This window comes from Ictidomys tridecemlineatus, unplaced genomic scaffold (assembly GCF_052094955.1).
Source record: "Ictidomys tridecemlineatus isolate mIctTri1 unplaced genomic scaffold, mIctTri1.hap1 Scaffold_77, whole genome shotgun sequence".
In the NCBI taxonomy this organism is placed as follows: domain Eukaryota; kingdom Metazoa; phylum Chordata; class Mammalia; order Rodentia; family Sciuridae; genus Ictidomys; species Ictidomys tridecemlineatus.
This window is the reverse complement of record NW_027525652.1, coordinates 739,321-757,434: the sequence shown is the minus strand read 5'-3', so window position 1 is coordinate 757,434 and position 18,114 is coordinate 739,321. Positions and strand designations below refer to the sequence as shown.

The 18,114-nt window shown below is 39.2% G+C and overlaps 2 pseudogenes; both read left to right on the top strand.

Moving 5' to 3' along the window:
• Window positions 1–237: 237 nt before the first annotated feature.
• LOC144374605 (AN1-type zinc finger protein 5 pseudogene) lies at window positions 238–741 on the top strand (annotated as a pseudogene).
• A 12,997-nt stretch (window positions 742–13,738) lies between these two features.
• Window positions 13,739–15,103, top strand: LOC144374611 (Krueppel-like factor 5 pseudogene; annotated as a pseudogene).
• Window positions 15,104–18,114: the final 3,011 nt, after the last annotated feature.

Genomic DNA, 18,114 nt, shown 5'->3' with positions numbered 1-18,114 from the left:
GCCCCCGCAGGCAGAAAAATATGGCTCAGGAGACTAACCAGACCCCAGGGCCCATGCTGTGTAGTACAGGATGTGGCTTTTATGGAAATTCTAGGACAAATGGAATGTGTTCTGTTTGCTACAAAGAACATCTTCAGAGGCAGCAGAATAGTGGCAGAATGAGCCCAATGGTTTGGATACTCAAGTGTAGGATTGCAGCAAAGTGAAAGTGCTTAAATCACTAACCTAATTAAATGAACAGCCAGTGATTCCAACAGTCCTACCTCAGATTCTGCATCTGTACAGAGAGCAGAGGCTAGCTTAAACAACTGTGAAGGTGCTGCTGGCAGCACATCTGAAAAATCAAGAAATGTGCCTGTGGCTGCCTTGCCTGTAACTCAGCAAATGACAGAAGTGAGCATTTCAAGAGAGGACAAAATAACTACCCGGAAAACAGAGGTGTCAGAGCCAGTTGTCACTCAGCCCAGTCCATCAGTTTCTCAGCCCAGTATTTCTCAAAGTGAAGAAAAAGCTCCTGAGTTACCCAAACCAAAGAAGAACAGATGTTTCATGTGTAGAAAGAAAGTTGGCCTTACAGGATTTGACTGCCGATGTGGAAATTTGTTTTGTGGACTTCACCGTTACTCTGACAAGCACAACTGTCCATATGATTACAAAGCAGAAGCTGCAGCAAAAATCAGAAAAGAGAATCCAGTTGTTGTGGCTGAAAAAATCCAGAGAATATAAATTACTACTTGTGAAGAGACTGAAAATTTGTTTTTATTATAATATATTGTAGGAAAACATTAAAGAGCAGATGCATGGCCATTTTCCTTTAAAAAAAAAAAAGAATAGCATTGCTTCCTACATGTGGAGCTTAGTAACCTTGTCATTTTAAGGGTGGGAAGATTCCAGTGACTTGATTGCAACAAATAGTGAAGGAATAAAGGAAAAATATTACATTCCCAAAGGATGAACCTGGCACAAACTACCTTTACAATGGGTGGACTGTAGTGCTTCAAATATTTCAGTGACCATCAGATAACCTCATCATTCTGTGACAACAAGGCATTTCAAATCCATACTATTTCTTCCAAAATTATTTAATCAGTTCTCTTTATAGGTGATTAACAATGATCATTTTCATAAGCAGGAAACAAACCATAAGGATACTCTCTCCATCAGTGTTGAGTGCCTACCTTGCAGTGATTAAATGGAATAATTAGTTTTAATTTGTTTTTAATTAACAAATATTTATTGCACATGTTAATGGAATCAAGCATAAAATTTCCAAGTGCATGGTACAAAATGATTATATCTAGTTAGTTAGTTCTACTTTCATCCCTTGCCCTGCCACAGCACCCTTCCTACCCTCCAGAAATTACTATTGAGCTTTTATATTACTACTAAAAAATCAACTCTAGGGTGTAGGTGGCAAACATGGTAATAGAAAAAAGCTTTCTGCAGCCACAAAAAAACATTTGCAGAAATGAGCTCTCCCCACATCTCAGACACCATAAATGTTAACACCTGGCTGAGTCTTCCTTTATTTTACTGTACACAATCAGAAAAAATGATCTCCAGCTATTGCCTTCACTATGCTGACCATATTTTTTTCCATGTATCTTCCATTTGGCTTCAGTTCCCACCACATGATAGGGGTTCCACTGAGATCTTCAGAAACCACTATGGCACCAAATTTCAAGGTTCCTGCTTTGTCACCCTGTAGTTCACTTTTTAGTGGTTTTTAGAACCTAAGTTTCTGCCTTTCATTTTAAAATCATCTCTTCCAGAAATCCATGTTATTACATTTTCCTGGTTTCCTATCTCTTTAACTGGATGCCCTCACTCTCTGTCTCCTTCATATAATTTTCTTCACCAATGCTAAATATAGGGGTGTCCCCAGCTCAGAGAAAAGCTCCCTGTAGCCACACCCTGAGTCATGCTCAGTCTCATGGTAGTATTTTCCACATTCCCTTGATTTCCAAATATTCATTTTTTTCCCAGTCCTCTCCTCTCATGTTCAGACATGTTCTTGTGGATATCAAGGAGAAATCACAAACATCAATATAAAAGCCTTCTTCAAGACTAGCACTCTTTTCCCTGCCTCATGTGGTTTTTCTGCTCCATACAGGATTGGGTATCAGCCACTACCCTAGAGTGCTCAAGTCAAAAATTCAGCAATTGTCCTTGATCTTTTCAACATTACACTCACACCAATCCCTCCCCCAAACCTGCTTATCTTAAAGACAATATTATAAACATGTATGTGTGAAATAGGGACCCAGAGAGATACATGTATTCAAACTTATTGCTTTATAAATATAGAATTACATTAAGTATTTGTACAATTACATTAAGTATTTATAAAATATATAATTATAAATAAATAAGTCATGTTAAACCACTTTTATTCCTATAACCAAGTCATGCCATCATTTTATATAATATATATAATATTGATGATCACATCCATGGGGACAAGTTCTGCTAAATGTTCACAAATCCTCCTCATATTGAGGGACTTAAAAGCTGCTTTTGCCAAAAAGCACTGAATATTCACTTAGATACCCAGTGGACAACTACAAGTGAGATAACACTTGGCATCTCTTAGATATATTTATTCTATTTAATGGCTTATAATAATCACACTATATAAAAGAGAATGAAATACCTGCAATATTAGTAAGGACTCCTGAAACATCCCAGGCACAATATTAGTAAGGACTCCTGAAACATCTCAGGCACAACATCCCAGGCCATGACTAAATTGAATCCCTTTTCCTACTTCTGAATAAAATTTGAAAAAATAATATATGTTCATACACACACACACACACACACACACACACACACACACACACACACTGGGTAGTTATTGTAATACTCCCTTTCATAGCTGGATGATTAATTTCATAATACAATTAATGAAGGTTTGTACAAAAAAAATAAAAAGCTGCTTGTAAAGCAAGTACTGAAGAGTTTTCTAAAATGTTTCTTAACCAAGCCAGACAATAAATAGGCAGGTACTCTGGTGGAAGCTAGAAAAATGTCAAAAGTACACTTCTGGTGCCATCTAGTGTCTAATTAGGACTTAGCACTTCTAACAATGGGAAAGTACCCACATTAAGCAGAGCAGTAAGTACAAGTAGGGATGAGACAGGAATTCTTGAAACCTCAAAGAGAAGTGGGGAGATGAAACTGGAGAAGCAAGCAAGGAAGGGATCCTTAAGGAGGCCTTTATCTCACAGGTAGGAAAGGACTGGGGCAGCTAAATGACATGGTGAGGGGTGTGTTTTAGAATAATTGAGAAGGTAAAACATTGCCATGGATGGTAACATTAGATCAGATGCCTAAAGGGGGTCAGTACTTCATGTTTCTTTAGTGCCTGAATTCTTGGGTCAGTCCAGGGGAATGGTAGCCCCCACGAAAATGAGAGCAGAGATTCCTTGCTGTTTTGTTCATGTCTGTGTCCTCTCTGCCTAGGACAGAGCCTGGTAATATAGCTTTTTTTAAATGCAAGGAGTTATGTTTCCATATATAAAATTAAATGAAGGCTGCAGTTTTGCCTAGAGGTAGAGTGTTCGTCTATTATGCATGAGACATTAGGCTCAAGCCTCACCATCACATAAAAATAAAATAAATGTATTGTGTCCACCTACAACTAAAAAAGAAATGTTGAAAAGAAAATAAAATACTAAATGATAATACTGTCAAAATAGATCCCCTGCCCCACCCATTGCAAACTGCCTTTTAGAGAATCATGAACCTGGAGCTTGGCCTTACACCAGCCTGAGAGGCAGACATCACTTTATGTCCTACTTTACAGACGTAGGGAGTTTTCCAAAGTAGCACCTGGAAAGAGTCAAGGCCTCTTCCCTAATCAATGCTTTTTTTTCATTGCCCAGGTGCTAGGAAACCTCTGCCTGTGAGTGAGTGAGTGAAGGGGACTGTGTGATCCAGATCAGGCTCCAGCAAGTGATGGCTGCATCACAGGCTTATCCTCTCTGGACTTCAGGGTCTCAATATGTAAACAGCAGGCACCAAGAAAATTCCCTGTGGACACACCAGAAAAACCTATTGTTCCCCACAAACAAAGTGTCTCAGGAGATATCCCAAGAACCCCTTCCAGAAACCCCATGGGACCCAACCAACCTGAAAATATAGAAAGTACACAGCATCCCATGAGAGGGAGGAAGATAGAAAGGCTGTGCCATGGCATCTTTAGCCTCCCTCCATTGCCTCAGTGGGTAAGAGGGGAAACTGAGGCCCTCAATGGAGCAGACCCTGATGTCATATTACTATCTCAGAGCCCAAAGACCCTGCTTCCCCTTTGGGTCCACAGTGACTCCTGACAGAATTACTGGATGCCTCTTCTGACTCCCTTTGCCTCCTGTGGATGCACCCACCATGCCCTCTGCTCCTGCACCACTGTGCCTCCTGGTTCCTAGGCTGTGCTCTCCTAAGTGGTCCTGGGTGGGGTGCTGCCTCCCACGTGCTTCCCTGTCTTCTCCCCGCCCACTGTTCTTACGAGCTGGGCTCCACTCACTCAGCCTGACTCTGCCTCACCAGCTCTGCCCACTAGGTCCTCTCCATTTTTTTCATAGACTCCACCCAGCATCTGGCCTCTTAGCTGCACTGTTCTGCAGAGCCACGCCCACTCCACCCATTTGATCCTCTGCATTCTGTCCACGTAACTCATCCTCCGATGACATATTTAACACTCTGGGATTGCAGGTTTTTCCCTCTAGCCCTGGAACCTTGGCAGTCTGGCTTGGCCCAATTCCACCAGCATCCACTAACATACCAAATGGCTCTGCTCTTCTTCATTAGCCATGGTTTTCCATGAAGTTCACTCCTACACCAGCCTCCCTGTCACCTGGCTTCTCCATTGCTCCTTGAAAACTCCATCTGAAATGAATGAAAAAGATCTTGCAGAGATGCCCACGGTTGTGACACCACTGAGTCTAAGGGACAATTACCTTTGGGCTCTGGTCACATTTGAACCCCACATCTTCAACGGTTCACCTTGAACCACTCTGCTCACCACAGAGTATCTCCATTTACAAAATTCCAGCTGATGATAATACTTTATTTGCATAAATGTGAGAATGTTTTCAGCACTGTCTTTGTATTATGGATGCAGAAGAGGCACTGTCAAGAAACTAGCAACGTCCCTGCCCTATTTGTGAAAGATCCCAGCCAGATTAAAAAAGCATGTTTTCAAAGAACATGGCCTTCTTCTTTTTTTTAATGCTCTGTGGCCTTCAGCACCTTCTCTTATCCTTTCAACACAGGATGGGCCCAGCTACTTGGCAAACAAGAGTCATCTGTGATCTCTTCTGCAGCCAGCCTGGGGCATCTCAGAATGAGGGAGCATAAGTGTCTGTTCATGGCCATCTTTCTAAAGGTTAGGTCTCAGAAGAAAAGCCTCTTTATAATGACTTATGTATAACTATTGTTTTTTTCCGACAGCCTGACTCAATGCTGTCGAGATAGGGCAGCAGTTGGGGACTTGGGTTTAAAGCTGCAGAAACTGAACTGGGTGCTTTTAAAAAAAATGCTCTAGATGACACTGGGGAGGTCAAGGGAACCTGATGGCAAAATTCAATAAAACCAGGAGCTGGGTTTTGCCAGGTGATCTCAGTGCCCCAAACCCCTTTATAGTCTTTCCTGAGCCTGCTGCTATATGAGCACACTGGAAGCCTTTCTGCTGTTGCTTTGTTGCTGCTCAGATTCTTAGTCTTCAGAGAAGGGTTCTGGTTGGCTGGGTATAGTTATTGGCTGAGAGTATGAATTCTTCACATTAAAGTAGGTATTGAAGGATGAGTTGAAGTATGCTAAAGAACAAATGGAAGGACATTAAAGGTAGGAACACCATTTGTGACCTCACAATGAAATTGTGTCTTCTCAGAATCACATAACCACACCATACCAGGTGCTTTTCTCATCATGTCATTCTATGTCCACAAACCTTCCAAAAATAGTGCCATATTTTGGGAAACTCTTTGCATTGTTCTACAACAATGCTAAAGACTCCTATAAAGAATTCAAAATATACAGTCGAATACTGAAAAACTGGCCAAAGGGTGCAAATATTTCCAAAACCCAGTGCCTCAAACACCAAAATTTACATTAGGTAGTATCATTTGTCAGGCCTTTTTAGTCACATAGATTGGAGGGTAAACAAAAAAGCAAGGGTGGGTAGAAAGAATAAAAAGAATTTAATTAAAATGTGGGCTGGGTTTGTGGCTCACTGGGAGAGTGCTTGCCTAGTGCACATGAGGTGCTGGGTTATATCAACAACACCACATAAAAATAAAAAAATAATGTCAAAAATTATAAAAAAGTTATTAAATATGAAAATAAACCATTTTAACTTGAATTTAAGAAAAAAACCCAAAATTAGTAAAAGAGAAGTAGTTGCTAACATGACATATTTATTTTGTGACCAAAGTGCTTGTTTGATATAAGAACACACTAATATTGTGATTAACAATGTGTCTCAAAAGTTAAAAAATAACATTAAAAAAATCTGAGGATGAGGCTCAGTGGTATGTGCCCCTAGGTTCAAACTCTTGTACAAAATAAAAAAGAAAGAAAGAAAGAAAGAAAAAGGAAAAAAATGTGGTTCCTTTTTCTTATATTTCATATTGCAATTTTAGCATTCATTTTCACCTATAGTGGAGGCTGTGAAAAGTCTCTCACACATATGTCCATTCCCACACCTGACATTTTGCTGTCAGGCTATTGTTTTATGTCAAGGTCTATACTTTACCTTCCACCTCACTTTAATTGGAAATCTTTTCAAATCCTAGGTTTCTCTGGAGGCAGGGTTCATCTTCAGTCCTTGGACTCTGGCTTCTTCCTTCTGTGTTCATTTGGATTCCAGTCTTTTTTAGAGAAGACCCACTTCAAAAATGGGAACAATAAGGCTTGCTTAAAATCACTTTCCTAAAGGTCCATCAGTGCAGGAATTGAGATTGGGACCAGTGTTAGCCTCTTGTGGAACAGGTCTCAGGAGAGCCATGGGAGCCCTGAGATTTTGGACTTGACTGTTGGCATCAAAAGAAAAGATACTCACTCTCTGAGAACATTCTGGGGCAGGTGAGGGATCTAGGAAATGACTCAGGCCTAACTCTGCCCCAAGGGCTCAGATTAGGTAAAGTCGAGGTTTTGTGTTGTACTTTCTTTCCATCCCCAGACCTGAATAATAATTGGAGACAACGATGGCTGGTTCTCTTGGCCTACATTATTCCTGTACCTGAGGACAATGAACAGAAAGTAAAAAAAAAAGGAGAAAAATCAATGCATCTGTCTTTCCACTACTAGAAAAATATACCCATAAAATACTGAAAAAGATTTCCTTTTACTTGAAAATCAAAAAAGCCCAGTGGTTGGCAGTCTGGGCTTCTATGCCTATCCAGCTATGCCATCATGCCCCAGAACCCTTTCTGTTTTTCATTCTGCAGTCTATTCAATACAGCAATCAGGGGAAAAGGAAGAAGGAAAAAACAAAGATCTAGAGGACCAGTTGCTTCCACTGATATCTCATTGGCCAGCAGAGAATCATAGAGACCCCTATCTGCAAAGGATATTGGGAAATACAGTTTGTTTTTCCCTTTTAGTTTGGGTTTGGTTTTGTTTTTGGTTGTGGGGACCGAATCTAGGATTTCTTAAGCACTGAACAACCATCCCCAACCCTTTTTATAGTTTAGAGACAGCGTCTCTCTAAGATTCTTAGGGCCTCACTACATTGCTGATGCTGACCTTAGACTTGTGTGCCTCCTGCCTCGGCCTCTATAGTGACTGGGATTATAGGCATGTGCCACCAGGCCTGCCTGGCTTTTTTTTTACATACTGGAGTTGGGTCCTGTGGGAGGCCATCCTTACACGTGATTTGAGTAACCTCCCTGGCTGGGTGAGAGGCACTTAAACACAGCCTGTGTTAAAAAGCTTCCCCACACTTTCCCAGGTCCAAGGGCTTGTCCGTGCTGAGCCATGCCTAGCCACTGACCTGAAGACCCAATTGCCAGCCCTGACCTTGGGATGCTGCCCCCCTTATCCTTCATTGGATGGGATTTTCCCTTGAATTTTTTGTTGCCCAATAAAAGCTCACTCCCTGGCGTGCTCTCCCTCCCTCGCTAGTCTCTTCTGTAAACCTTGCCACCACATTAGGTGGCTGGAGGTGGGAACTAGGAGAAGCCATCTCGGAGCTGCATTAAAGGTATGAGAGTCTGTCTCTTTAATTTAAAACTCTCTAGCAATTTCTTATGCAGCAAATCTTCTTTCATAAAGCTCACGCTAGTCTCGTGGCAGAGGAACCCAGAGCAAGGCACATGGGAAACACTGGTTTTACTATTGAACTGTACTTTCAGCCCTAAACCTGTCATTTTGAATTATTAGAAACCCATTTTATAAAATAGAAGGTCCCAGTGGAATGAATTAGGGATACCTGAACCTGGACCTTAACAACTAGTTGTGCTCGTGTGGCTTAGTGCAGGCCCAGTGCGTTGTCACACGGTGGCATGAAAGGATGGACATGCAGTGAGGATTGTGTCCTCATGGGCTGTTAAAGGAGAATAGCTGAATAGGTGGCCAGGCTGAGATATTATTCTTTCACATGTGTTAGGGTGGGCATCTCAGGTGGAGAAGGGGTACAGGGTGAGTGCATTTGGGTGGTTACCCACTGAGATACATCTCCAGTTTTTTAAATATTTTTTTGTTGATAGATCTTTATTTTGTTTATTTATATGTGGTTCTGAGAATCAAACCCAGTGCCTCACACATGCCATGCAATTCAATTGTGCTACCACTTAACCACAGGTCCAGCTCATCCCCAGCACCTTTTATTTATTTGTTTGTTTTGGCCCTTCTGGGATTGAAATCTTGGATACTCCACCACTGAGCAACATCACCAGCCTCATTTTGTATTTTATTTAGAGTCTCACTAATTTTCTTAGTTAATCACCATTGTTGAGGCTGACTATGAACTCATAATCCTTCTGCCTCAGCCTTCTAAGCCACTGGGATTACAGGTGTGAGCCACTGTGTCTGGGTCCCCTTTCTTTCTTGTTTTTTTTTTTTTTTGATACAGGATTAAATTGTTTCTCAGGACCTCACCAAGTTAATGAGGCTGGCTTTGAACTCTCAATACTCCTGCCTCAACTTCCACATTCACTGGAATGACAGGACTCTGCTACTGAGCCAACTTTAATACAATTTTTAAAGTTATTTATTCCATGGTAATATGGATCTATTGAAACTTACAATACAAAAACATACAGATAATATATTCACTTATTATAAATACATTTATAAGAATTAGCATATGCCATTTTTATAAAAATAGATGTCACAAAACTTACTCTCATTGACAAAATGTGACCCATAAAATATTTTTTTTTTAAAGAGAGAGTGAGAGAGGAGAGAGAGAGAGAGAGAATTCTTAATATTTATTTTTTAGTTCTCGGCGGACACAACATCTTTGTTTGTATGTGGTGCTAAGGATCGAACCTGGGCCGCACGCATGCCAGGCGAGCGTGCTACTGCTTGAGCCACATCCCCAGCCCCATAAAATCTTGAAAACATATGGATATTTGATTTATATATTTTTATTCTTTTTCAAGATTTATTATTATAGACAAGTTCAAAACACTGAATGAGTGAATGCAGAGAATTATGTCAATTTCCCAAATTATTAATTGAGGATAATATTTTATTTTTCCTAGTAATGACATTTATTTTCCCACAAATACTGCATGTAGAATTTATGTGTTGAAGCTGAAAAGTTGATTACACAGAAACTGAAAACAGAAATGCTAACCAGATTTATGATAAGAATGAGAAAGGGACTGATTGTGTGTAAGGAGTACCAAAAACAGTTAAGATCAGAAAGTAACTCTTAGGTTTTAAAGCACAATAAGGTGATTATGTTCGATAATAACTTCTTAAACAAATTAAAATAGCCAGAAATTTGCAGGTTTCAAACAAAGAATAATAATTTTAATGAGATGAAAATTACCCTGATCTCATAATTACACACTATATACACATTTTGAGTTACAATAATGGGTCTCATATCCATGTACAAATAGTAGATTCCAGTTAAAAATTAAAATAAACAGAAATCAACTCTTTGATATTTTAACCAAATATCTACATTACCTCAGATTTCAAAGTGGTATCCTATGTTCATAAATGTTTCACTATTTTGGTTTTTATTACTATCCTGTCTTTTATATCTAAAAGGTCTAAAGAGTCATGGAATGATTTAGCCTCATCCACATGGTTTTCTGATGACTGCTATTTTTTTCAAAACTTGTTTACACTTTATTTTCTTATTTTATTTTTTATGTGGTGTGGAGGATTGAACACAGTTTCTCACATGTGCTAAGCAAACACTCTACCACTGAGCCACAATCTTAGTCCTGATGCCTGGTATTTTTTAATATGTGGCTTGAAACAATTTAAAATACATACCTACTATTTCAGAACACTTGACTTAAAACAAAACATGCCTTTTATAGAAAATACTCCATCAGGTTAACATCAAATTTTCTGTATCAATTTTATGTTTGGTTTCTTTACTGAAGAAATACATTCTGCTTTCTTCAAGCAGATGAATATTGGGATTATATGGAAGTCATCTTTTAGGCTTGGGTCAAATTCTTGTTCTTTAATTAAAAACCTTACAATAGAATGAATTTGAGTCTATCTGAACTGTGACTTTAATTACCACCTTTATTCCAGATGACTGAGGAGAAGACAATAATAAAATATTTCTACTGATATTCAATAGCTAGTCTTTGGTCACTTAAGACATTTTTTCTGGTCATGATAATAACATATATGCAAGATGGATAGCTACATTGAGGATTCAAAGACAGGCCTAAAATACCACCAAAAAGCTTTCTACAATATTGCTAGAATATTTTAACATTATGAAAACAATTTGAAGCAACAACATATGTAGCCGTTATTAAAAGAAAAGATTTAAATCTATTAAATCACATATATGAGGAACTGCATAATTAAACATAATGGCCAACATTTCTACTGAGGACTTTTTATTTCAGAAACACGTCCATATTTGATACTTGTTCTTCTTTCATACACAGTACCTCTAGGATATATGTAATATGACTCCGTATATGTCATACAAGATGATCAGATTTAGCATCAAGGTAACACTTTAATGAAGTAAAAGATTATAAATACAAATCAAAAAACCGTCTTAGAGGGCATGATTCTCAGTGTCATCTTAGATAATAAATTAAAGGCATTATTAGGTCAGGTAGTAAATGGTCAAAAGACAGCACTAAAAAAATACATCTGTGTGCACACCTACTACGTTAAGATTCATTTTTTCAGATGGTTGCAATTCTTTACTTTTGTGCAATCCTTCCATTTCAATTCACTGAAAATTGTAGAGTTTTCAATATGTTCCTACTGCTTAATCAAGAAGAGAAAGATGAAATCAAAGTAACACACTACCCCAGAAAAACCTCAAGATGAGATTATATCAAGAACTATTTTGATAATATATGGTAATTCTGAATCTATAAGAAAGCCTATGTACACTGGGAGCACAGTTGCCATTACATAATTCAGACATAATTTGGTAATATTATTGGAATGGCACCTGGAGAATATTAGAGGGACTTGATAACTGAAGTGAGAAAAATGTGTGTTGGGTGAATCCACATATATCCCTGGTAATATGATAGGTTGAGATTGATGAAGATGACACTATTTGAAACAAAGGCTTCTCCTTCATTTTCTCCTAAGATATATACTATTAATATGGAATAAGAAAAAACATGAAAAAGATCAACAAACTATATTATTTTATTAGTAAAAAAGAAACATTTTCCTCTGAAGTTTGCCTTGAGATTTCAGCTAACACTATAATTTCCTTCTGCAACTTCACATTCCTTTTCTAGCACACAATCTACTACAAAAACTTTACCATTGGTATCTTGGCCCTAATACATCTAGGGATGCTCATAATTATGGGATTCATAGTTACAGATATTTTTGTCTCAGAATTTTGGAGATGACATCAAATAAGAATTAATAATCTACTTTTACAGTTTTTTGGGGGGTGCTTCTCCATTTGTACCACCTGCCCACTGAGTGTTCTCTATGACACCACCTTCAGCCCCAGAAGCTCCTGCTTGGCAAAGTTCAACCATCAATTCTCACATCAGAGCCTGTGATTCCTTGTTTCTTTAGGGTATTCTGTATGTTCTTGAATGCTTGATTCATATTCTCTTCTACTGCCATCATCAATGTTACCTAACATGATCTTATATTTATTACTGTATGCTGAACAATTGTACCAATGTATTACTTTCTAAGGCATTTATTTTCAATATTCGTGGTTTTGCAGGAAGTCTTTTTTTCTAAGACTCATTTCCTCGGGTCTTTCTAAAAGTCAATAAATAGATAAAACTCTAACTAAAAAATAAATGATGTTATCACCATTAATACATGAACATTAAAATAAATAAACAATATTTAAAACTCTCAGGCAATAGGTATAAGGACTTAGATTACATAGATCAATTTGGTGGAAGACACAAACTACCAAAATGCATTGTATCCTTGGTGATCTTTGTACTGGGAAGAAGTGATTGGTTTCAGCATTGGACTCTCACTCAGCCATGGGTTTAGTAGAGTAGAACACTGCTGTTTTCTTCTGTAAGCATGACATGGTATCAATCATACATAAAAAGAAAAAAATAACAGAAATAGGAAATGGTTCTCTCAGAAAAAAAAGAAATTACAAGCACATTCTGATAGTGCACAGAATATCCAAAAATGTGTCCTCTGTATACGGGGCATCTACAGAAAGCATGAACTTGTATACCTGCTGGGAGAAAGAAAAATGTTGCAACCCTCCTGCGAATTGGGCTTTATTATTTGAAAGTACAAAAAAATAGCCATTGATAGAGCAATAATTCTTGAAGGATTGAAAATTGAATGTACATTTGCAAGAATATAAAATAGATTCCCAGAGCTATTCAATACAAAAATATTGTTAAAAATGAAATTCAGAAATAGCCCAAATGTCCATCATTTGTTTAGTTCCAACTTTGGTCTATCTATACCATAGAAAGTTAAGATTATTGCATATGTGGAGTGTTTTCCAGGTTGTTTCATTGAGTGAAAAATAAGGGGCAGACAGGATAAGGGGCACTCCCTTTTGGGTAAGAAAGAAATTTACATAATCACATATTATTGTTATTGCCTCCTACCAGAACAAGAAACAGTAAGAATATATACTAGAAACAATTAAATCAGTTGTTCATGAAGGGCAATGGTTAAAGATTAGTGAGGACGGAATATAGGTGAGTCTTCAGTGTATTTTAACATGGGTTTATATTTGAGCCACATAAAGAAAAACCATGTTCAAAACATAGAGTCGCGGGGCAGGAACTTGCGCTGGCAGCTTGCTCTTGGAGATCTGCGGTGGCGGGAGCGGGCTCCAGCGAGTGAGAGAGCGCGCGGTGGGTGGGGCGGGAGAAAGTGGCTGCCTGGAGGACATTGGCGTTTACACATGGCAGAGCGTAAGAGTTTTGCTTTTCGTGTGAGCCTTTGAAAACTGTGCCTGCTGTTGACCCAGGGGTCTGCCCAGAGCTTCCCCTCCTCCGCTTGCGGCCCCGCGGCGGAGCTCGCCGCCCGAGCCAACATGGGCCAGGTGGGAAACGGGCCTAACCCACGTACCACAGCCAGAGCCGCTCCCTTAGTGCCCATGGCTACGCGGGTGCTGACCATGAGCGCCCGCCTGGACTTGTGCCCCAGCCGCTGGCCCCGCAGGATGATCCTGTGTTAGCGCAGCTCAAGTCGGTGCCAGGCGCCACGAACCCATCTCGCGATGCGGCGCACTTCCCCGGGCGAGGAGCTGAAGCACCCTCACTACCACCCACAGGCGCAGCCAGCGCCCCGGCAGCCGCCACAGCCAGCGCTGCCTCCCGCCGCTGGCCCACGGCTGCCTCCAGAGGAGCTGGTCCAGACAAGGTGTGAAATGGAGAAGTATCTGACACCTCAGCTTCCTCCAGTTCCAATTATTCCAAAGCATAAAAAGTATAGACGAGACAGTGCCTCAGTCGTAGACCAGTTCTTCACTGACAGTGAAGGGTTACCTTACAGCATCAACATGAACGTCTTCCTCCCTGACATCACTCACCTGAGAACTGGCCTCTACAAATCCCAGAGTCCGTGAGTAACATACATCAAGACAGAACTGTTACCATTTTCAGCCACCAAAGTGAAACGACTTCCCCTCCTCCTCCTCCGGCCCCAACCCAGGTCCTCCCTGAGTTCACCAATATATTAAGCTCCCACCAGACCTCAGCTCCAGAGGTGAACAATATTTTCATCAAACAAGAACTCACTACACCAGATCTTCATCTTTCTGTCCCTCCCCAGCAGGGCCACCTGTACCAGCTACTGAATACACCAGATCTAGACATGCCCAGTTCTACAAACCAGACAGCAGTAATGGACACCCTTAATGTTTCTACGTCAGCCGCCATGGCAGGCCTTGACACACACACCTCTGCTGTTCTGGAGACTTCAGTGAAACAATTCCAGGGCATGCCCCCTTGCACATACACTATGCCAAGTCAGTTTCTTCCACAACAGGCCACTTACTTTCCCCCATCACCACCAAGATCAGAGCCTGGAAGTCCTGATAGATAATCAGAGATGCTCCAGAATTTAACGCCACCTCCATCCTATGCTCCTACAATTGCTTCCAAACTGTCAATTCACAATCCAAATTTACCTGGCACTCTGCCAGTTAATACGCAAAATATCCAACCTGAGTAATCCCGATTTGGAGAAACGCTGCATCCACTACTGCGATTATCCTGGTTGCACAAAAGTTTATACGAAGTCTTCTCATTTAAAAGCTCACCTGAGGACGCATACTGGTGAAAAGCCCTACAAGTGCACCTGGGAGGGCTGCCACTGGAGGTTCACGCGATCAGATGAGCTGACCCGCCACTACGGGAAGCACACGGGCGCCAAGCCGTTCCAGTGCGGGGGTTTGCAACCGCAGCTTCTGGCACTTGGACCACCTGGCTCGGACCACATGAAGAGGCACCAGAACTGAGCCGCCAGCGCCAAGCTCTCTGCCGCGTGCGCCACAGTCTGTTTGGCAACCTTTAAACTACAAACTTTATTATTTATATATATATAATATATTATTTATATATATATATGAAAGAAAAGAAAAAAGAAAGAAAGAAAACAAAACAAAAAACTGGAAATGTATATTTTGTATATTTGAGAAAACGGGGAATACATTGTATTATTACCAAAGTGTTTGGTCATTTTAAGAATCTGGAATGCTTGCTGTAATGTACACAGCTTTACTCAAGCAGATTTCATCTCATGACAGGCAGCCACATCTGGACTGGGTGGGGGTGGAGGAGGGGTGCGCAGTGTTTTTACCTCGGCACCATCGTTTAACATGACAGTGGTTAGTGAACAAATCACTTGGCAGGTACTGGGAAGAAGGATGTCTTGTATGTCAAGATTTTACTTGACGGACATCGTTTTTTGTCATTAATAGGTGATCCCTTAGAGGTACGTACTGTACCTGGAAATTCACAAATAGCCATTGAAAAATGTGTGTGTGTGTGTGTTTTTAATGAGTTGCCTATATTTGCTATTCAAAAATTTGTAAATATGCAAATCAGCTTTATAGGTTTATTACAAGTTTTTTTTTTTTTTTTTTAGGATTCTTTTGGGAAAAATCAAACTTCTTTTGAAAATAACCCTAAATACATTTACAGTTAGAATTTGTGATAAGATACCTCTCAAAACGTTACCAAATTCATTTCTTAGAGGGGAAGGAATAATCATTCAAATGAACTTTTAGGAAAAGCAAATTTCATGCACTGATTAAAATAGGATTGTTTAGTTTAAATACAAAATATTTTTTTTATGAATTATAAATGGAAGAGCTTACAGATAGTTACAAATATACGAAAGTTGAACCTCTTAAAATAAGCTAAACAGTATCTTTTTTTAAAGGAAGGACTTAATATAGTTTTCACATGGCAATATTGAATTTAGGATGCAGTTTTCATATACCAGGGTGTTTGCTCGTGCAGTACTGTTGGTTAAATGACAATTTATGTGGATTTTGCATGTAATATACAGTGAGACACAGTAATTTTATCTAAATTACAGTGCATTTTAGTTAATCAGTTGTTAATACTGACTCAGATTCCGCCTTTAAATATTAATGATATGTGAAAACTTAAGGAAGCAAGTGCTACATATATGCAATATAAAGTAGTAATGTGATGCTGATGCTGTTAACCAAAGGGCAGAATAATAAGCAAAATGCCAAAAGGGGTCTTAAATGAAATGAAATTTTAATTTTGTTTTAAAAATATTGTTTATCTTTATTTATTTTGTGGTAATATAGTAAGTTTTTTTAGAAGACAATTTTCATAACTTGATAAGTTATAGTTTTGTTTGTTAGAAAGTTGCTCTTAACATGTAAATAGATGACAAACGGTGTAAATAATTTTGTAAGAGGCTTCAAAATGTTTATACATAGAGACATACCTACATGAAAAGCATAAATATGTTGCTGTTTTGCTTCTTTTTCCCTCTTATTTTTGTATTGTGGTCATTTCCTATGCAAATAATGGAGCAAACAGCTGTATAGTTGTAGAATTTTTTGAGAGAATGAAATGTTTATATATTAACAATTGTTTTTTGAAAATAAAAAGTGCCCAAAATATTTAAAAAAAAAAACAGTTAAATCAAAGGACAAAAATCAATCCCAATACACAGTTAAGAGTCTGACAACCAAAACATTAACCATACTATTCTGTGACTAATTAATTTCTAACCTTGCATGATTTCCAGAATCTTTTATTCATTGTGAACAAAATGTATACCTAAAGTAGCAATGCTTGCTGTGATGTAAAATTTACTGATCAGTAATCAGCAATAAAGGAACACAGGATTTACATGCAATATTTATTGTCAGCACAGCAAGGAACAACATGGGTTTTATGCTTTCTCCATTAGACTGGAGTTTACAAGGGCAGGGGTCACTTCTTACCTAGTGTGAGCAGCCTGGTGAATACATAGATATGGCTAATAACATATACTGAAGAATTCTTTGAAAGTTTGATGTCAAGAACACAGAGAGGACTTGACGGTTACTTTCAAGCCCAGGTTTCAGAAGCTTGGCTATACACACTTGGGGAAAAATGACCAGTCCTAGATCCTGTGTGAGTATGTATTTTAATGTTGTGGTAGATTATCATGAGCCTAGGCAGACAAAGGTGGGGTCCTGCAGGTTATTAAGTCATGAAATAGAATTATTGTCATTTATTAAAAGAAAGCTGCAAAGAAACTTCTCAATTTATCCTGTGAGGACAGAGATGGTGTACTTCCTTTCTCCCATCACGCTGCTATAATAATCTATGGTAGACTGGGTGGTTTATAAGCCACAGACACTCATTTTTCACAGTGTGTAAGATCAAGGAACAAGGCAATTCAGTGTTTGGAAAGGACATTTTTAATGAGTAGAAGCTTCTGGCTGTGTCATCATGTGGTGGAAGAAGCCAGCTAGCCTGTAGCACTGTTCATTAGAGCATTAATTCCACTGATGAAGTCTTCAGACTCAGGACCTCAACACCTCCCCAAAGACTCACCTTCTAATACCATCACCTTAATGAAGAGGAGTTCAACCAAGGTACCCAAGGGGACACAAACCTTCAAATTAGAGCTGTCTATGAAAACGCAGGTTCTCAATAGTCAATAAACCTGTTGGAAACTTTATTTTGGACATCTGAACTTTCAGAAGTCAACAATTTTTTTTGCTTGTAAGGTATATGTTTCTAGTATTCCCTTAGAGTAGTCCAAACAGACTAAAATATATTTAAAGTGATAATTCTGTCTTTTCAATTGTTCCTTCAATATGAACTCTTCCCTGAATTTTATATATGTTATCAACTCTCTGGGCATCCCACCATGTATGTTCCTATGTACATGCACATACAACAGCAAGGAACTTGGGGCTTTTCACCAAGCCCAGTCCTCATCTTCTGCATTCCTACATGTTAAATTTGGGAACCACCAACTTGGTCCCAT